Here is a 6401-nt window from a genome sequence, read left to right as displayed (position 1 = left end):
AGCATAATCTCTTCCAGTCCCGTCCATGTTGCTACAAAAGTTGGGTGTTCATCCTTTCTGATGGAGGCATAATCCTCCATCATGTATATGGACCACATCTTCCTTATCCATTGGTACTGACATATTTGATGCATGGATCTATTGAAAGAATAGAATAGAAATAAACCTTATCCTTTATGGTTAGTTGATTTTTTACATGGGTTCCAAATCTATTCAATTGGGAAAAGACAGTCTTTTCAACAATTGGGTATTATGTGTAAGAGAACAAACTTGAAACCCTAGCTAACATCATATCCAAATTTTAAAAATGATTAAATAAAAGACTATAAGACTATAAAACTCTTAGAATAAAATATTCGAAAGAATTTTCATGATGCTGGATTATATGGACATGACATCAAAAGCATAGGCAAAAAAAGGAAAAAGAAAGATAAATTGGACTTCACCCAAGTTAAAAAGCTTTGTACATTGAACACACAACCAAGAAATAAAAGGAAAATACATAACAAGAAATTAATAACCAAAATATATAAAGAAATTATACAACAACAAAATGTCGCCCTCAGCCCGCAAGAATGACAATCAGCCTGGTATGGTGTTAATGCTTCATCCGTTTATTTCGTCAACTTCCTTCACTTATATGCGGCAGGGTGACCAATAAGGGGCCAAGCAATGAGGAGAGCCAATGTGAGTCCTGTTACTATGCTGATTAAATTTGAAGCAGCCAATGACTATGTCCTCCTTTAGGCAGGCTTCACCAGAACGTTCCTTGTTTACTTGCAGCGTATTTTGCTGTCAGTGAGCCAAGCGCCATCTTGTAATGGCGGAGATTTTCCCGGCCAGAGGCGGTCCCCGACAATTTACAATAATTTTAAGATATGAAGGCAGCCCATAAGTGTATGTATACATACATACACACATACGTACACACACACATATATATTTGTGTCTATATGCACATATATAGATATACATACACAATGTATTTTATTCAGCATAAGAAAGGGTGAAATCTTGCCACTTGAAACAACATGGGTGGATCTTAAGGGTATTATGCTAAGTGAAATAAGTCAGTCAGAGAAAGACGAACATCATATGATTTTACTCATATATGGAATATAGAAACAAAACAAACCTGGGGGGGAGCCAAACCAAAAAACATTTTTAACTATAGAGAATAAACTGATAATTACCAGACGGGAGTTGGGTGAGGGAATGGGTAAAATTACTGAAAGGTATTAAGAGAACACTTATTTTATTAAAAAAAAGGAAAGAGAGGGCACCTGGGTGGCTCAGTGGGTTAAGCCTCTGCCTTCGGCTCAGGTCATGATCTCAGGATCCTGGGATGAAGCCCCGAATCAGGCTCTCTACTCTGCAGGTAGCCTGCTTCCCCACTCTGTCTGCCTGCCTCTCTGCCTACTTGTGATCTCTATCTGTCAAATAAATAAATAAAAATCTTTAAAAAAAAGAGAGAGAGAGAGAGAGTGTACACTCATCCTGATAAGGAGTAAGCAATGTATAGAGTTGTCAAGTCACTATATTGTACACCTGAAATTAATATAGCATGTTTGTTAACTATACTGAAAATAACTAAAAATTTTTAAAAAGAATAAATACCTATTCACATTAAAGAATACATTTTTTTGATGAGCACTAAGTGATAATAGAATTATTGAATGATTATACTGTATATTCAGCATTAATGTAACACAGTATCTTAATTACACCTGAGTTTAAAAAAAGAGGATATCAGAAAAAGACAAATACCATCTGATTTCACTTATATCTGAAATCTAAAATCAAAAGAAACACAAACCTAACTCATAGATGCAGAGAGCAAACTGGTGATTGACACACATAGTTTCAGAGTGGGCAAAAGGGCAGAAGGGGGTCAAAAGTTATAATTTTCCATTTATAATATAAATAAATAATTAGGAGTAAGATACACCATGATGATTAACTATAGTTAATCATATGTTGATTAATCATATTAACTATATCAGTTAATCGGTTATCAGTTATTATCAGTTTATCATATTAACTACAGTTCATCATATGTTGCTAAGAGAGTAAATAAAAATTATCATCATCAGAAGAAAGTTATGTAAATATTTTTGAGATAAATATTAACTAGGCATACTGTCAGGATCATTTTGCAGTATATACAAATATCAAATAGTTGCAGTACACATGAAACTTGTCCTATTTATGAGAGCTTCAAAAACAAGAAATACTTAGGAATACAATTAACCAGGAAGCAAAAGACTTATACATTGAAAAGTAGAAAACATTGCTAAAAAAAATTTATTTGTTTCACTATTTCTTTTCTTTCAAGATGTTACTTGAATTCAAAGTATTTACCATATAGTGTATTTTTAGCCTTGGGGGTATAATTCAGTGATTCAGCAGTTCCATATTCTACCCAGTGCTCATCCCAGTGAGCGCCCTCCTTAATGCCCATCCCTCCTTTTCCTCATGTCTCCATTCCCCCACCCCTCCAGCAACCCTCACTTTGTTCCGTATAATTAAGAGTCTCTTATGGTTTGTCCCCCTCTCGATGTAATTTTGTTTTCCCTTCCCGTCCCCTATGTTTATCTGTCTTGTTTCTTAAATTCCGCATATGGTGAAGTCATATGGTATTTGTTTTTCTCTGAATGACTTATTTCACTCAGAATTATGCCCTCTAGCTCCATCCACATCATCATAAATGATAAGAATTCATTGTTTTTGATGGCTGAATAATATCCCAGTGTGTGTGTGTGTGTGTGTGTGTGTGTGCGCGCACACACACATGTGTGTGTTTGTGTGTGTGTGTGCACCACATCTTTTTTTTTTTTTTTTTAAGATTTAGATAATTGTTTTTGGAGAGGGAGAGCATGAGTGGAGGGAGGGGCAGAAGTAGGAGAATGACAGGAGCAGGCTTCCCACTGAATGTGGTACCCAAGGCAGCGTTTGATTTCTTAACCCAGAGATCATGATCTAAGCTGACTTCAAAAGCTGGATGTCTAACTGACTGAGCCACCTAGGTGCCTCCCACATCTTCTTTAATCATTCACCAGATGCTGGACATTTGGGCTCTCCATATTTGGCTCTTGCAGATTGTGTGCTTGTAAATACTAGGATGGGATGTATGTGCCCCTTTGAATCACTATTTTTATATCATTTGGTTAAATACCTAGAAGTGCAATTGCTGACTTGTAGGGTAGCTCTACTTTTTTTAACCCTTTATTTATTGTTTGTTTATTTATTTATTTTTAATTTTTTATCTCACCATAGCACATACCCTCACCCAATGTCTATCACGCAGCCATCCCATCCCTCCCCCACACCCAGCAATCCTGTTTATTTCCTGAGATTAAGAGTCTTTAAAAAAAAAAGTCTCTTATGGTTTTTCTCCTTCTCTGGTTTCATCTTGTTTCATTTTTCCCTCTCTCCCCCTTGACCCTCTATCCTGTTTCTCAAATTCCTCATATCAGTAAGATTATCTGATAATTGTCTTTCTCTGATTGACTTATTCTACTTAGCATAATACCCTCTAGTTCTACCCAGGTTACTGCAAATGGTAGCTTCATTTTAAACTTTTTGAAAAACCTCCACTACTTCTCAGAATAACTGCACCAGCTTGCATTCCCAACAGAATAAGATGGTTCCTCTTTCTCTACATCCTCACCAACATCTATTGGCTCCCTCTGACTTGTTGATTTTAGCCATTCTGACCACTGTGAGGCAGTAACTCATTGTATTTCCCTGAGTGGTGAGTAATGTTGAGCAGTTTTCCATGTCTGTTAGGCATTTGTATGTCTTCTTTGGAGAAATGTCTGTTCATGTTTTCTGCCCAATTCTTAACTGGATTTTTTTGGGTGGGGGAGGGAGGTGTTGAATTTGATAAGTTCCTTATAGGTTTGGGGTAAAAGAAATCTTAAAGAATAAAGGAAATACATCCTGCGTTCATGGGTTGGAAGACATACTATTGTTAAAATGTCTATACCACCCAAAGCAACATATAGACTTAAAGCAATACCTATCATACTCTTGATGTTTTAGGTAGAAATATAAAAATGGTCGCATCACAAGGGAACCAGAGTACTTATAGAAAGACTACTTAGGAGTGTACCACAACTATCTGGGAGGTGGTTTTATCTTATGAAGCTGTCAGCTGGCATAGATAAAGCATAGGCATATCTGTAAAGGTACAGCCCATAAAACTTTATGATACATCATAATGGATAATGAAACAGAAAAAAAGTGATAGGTGGCTCTCAGCTTACTTGACTTATGAAACTGAGTGGACATTGATATCCTGCATTATAAGAAGACAAGTTCTAGGAGAGATAATCATGACTTTTCAATCATGGTTATGTTTGGCCATCTTGTAATGGGCTTATAAGTGATCACTGAAGCCATCCATGCACATGGATGATACTGGCTAGGAAAGGATATCATAAAAAAAAAGAGAGGATCTGGACAGAGTCTTGAGAAGCTACATTATTAGATGGAAGACAAAACTGCAGCGTATACATGGTCAGGGTGGTAGAAAGAAAACCATAATAGTACAGAGTCTAGATGTTAGGGTCTGTGATCAAAGGATCGAGACTGATACAAAGCGAAGGTCAAGCAAAGCTTTATTTCATGCCAAGCATCAAGAATCAAACTGACCCGGTCAGGGCTGTCTCTTACAAAAAGGCGACGAGGACTCCAGCAAGGCCGCTCCCACCGTGGCTGCTCTGGACAAGGCCGTTCCCTGATGGGGCTGCTCCAGACAAGACATCTCCCCAGACAATGCTGCTCCTGACTGGGCCATTCACCAAGGAGGTGAATGTAAATTGTCCCCGACAATTTCCAGAATGGAGCTGCACCCGGAATGACGCTGCTCCTGCAAGGCTGCTTGGCGAGGCCGGGGCAGTGGGGCAGCGGGGCCACTGGTGGCTCTTATGACTCTTACAGCCCCAACAAGCTCTGACAGCTCTTACAAGAGCTCTGACAGCTCTCCTGACTCTCCTACTCCTCCGATGGCTCTCCTTCTCCTCCCTGGCCTCAGCCTCGCAGACTAACCTTTATAGGGGTAGTTGAGCCCCGCCCACACACAGGTGGCCAATGGGATTTAAACTCACCTCAATAAATATATGCGCACCCCACTGATTGAATGTCTTCACCTGGCCTGACCCACTCTTGTATCTAGGCTTTGCAAGAAGTTCCTCTGGGGGGGCAGGGTCAATCTAAGTTCACTGCAACAAAATGGCTCCCTCTGGCCAACCAGGCCCTTATACTAGAGAGGTAGGTGTATCAAATATCTTTCTTTGGGCATCAGTGAGAATGGCATGGAAGGAAGCTCCAAGGATACATTCCTTGAATGAAGCAATGAATAAGCTGTCAAAAACTGAAAATCAACTGGGTTAGAACTCTGGAATCAAAGCAAAGAGTTACCTCAGCCAGTTGGTACTTATGGAAGAAAGTAACTACTAAATTTAGGTAGGAGAGGATTATGATATGTTGTTTACCTGCTTATCATTCTCCATTCTCTAGCTAAGTGGCCTGTACTTTACTGCAGTATTAGACTTTGATGGTAAGGAATTATGGTTAGGTATTTTGATGTGAGGCAATACCCTAAGAGATGAGCTGTTTTGCCCCTTTTGGGACTCTCCCAGGCTGGAACAACCTCCTAGGTGGCATTTAACAAAAAGCACTTAAAGATATATATCATCTGTACCTATGTGTTATATCACTCAGAGCACTTATAGTTGTCATCAGGATTCTTTATGACCTACCCTTTTATTTACCAACTATACATATTTCTTTCCATACCTACAATTTTAAACACTTCTCACCTGAACATCATGCAACTAAATACCATCACTTTCTTTCTTCTCAAAAGGAGATAACCCGATAGTCTCTTGAATTACTGTTGAGAGGAGACTATACAGACAATGGATTTCCATATATACAAACTGAACTGTGCCCCACAATCTGCAGCAAAGATTGGGGCTGTGGTTGTAGTTTCCACAACCAGTCCAGAAAACCAACTCATTTTCTATAGTTAGAAGTCTTGGAAGCCAGGTTACTATCGATATACTATAAACAGATCACTGTCAGTAGCAACTAGCTGTGGGAGCCAAATAATAACCCCTCTGATAATTGACCCATAAATATCCAAGACTTGATTAATAACTGAGGGCTTCTGTAATTTTAGCCCCTGCGTTTCTTCCAAGCTGGGCCCAAGTAGAGGAAGTCAGAAGTACACCTCTAGCCAAATACATAAAATCTCCTCTTCCAGGGAAGCAAATTACAGCATTCCATGCAAACAGCCTCTAATCAGGACATACATGAGACTTTCCATTTTTTCACTGTGAAGTGTTCCTACTCTTTTGCTTGTCTTTGAGTATCTGCCAAAACACAGGTGATGG

This window comes from Mustela nigripes, unplaced genomic scaffold (assembly GCF_022355385.1).
Source record: "Mustela nigripes isolate SB6536 unplaced genomic scaffold, MUSNIG.SB6536 HiC_scaffold_20, whole genome shotgun sequence".
NCBI lineage: Eukaryota > Metazoa > Chordata > Mammalia > Carnivora > Mustelidae > Mustela > Mustela nigripes.
The sequence above is the reverse complement of the archived record's forward strand: the minus strand, read 5'-3'. Positions refer to the sequence as shown.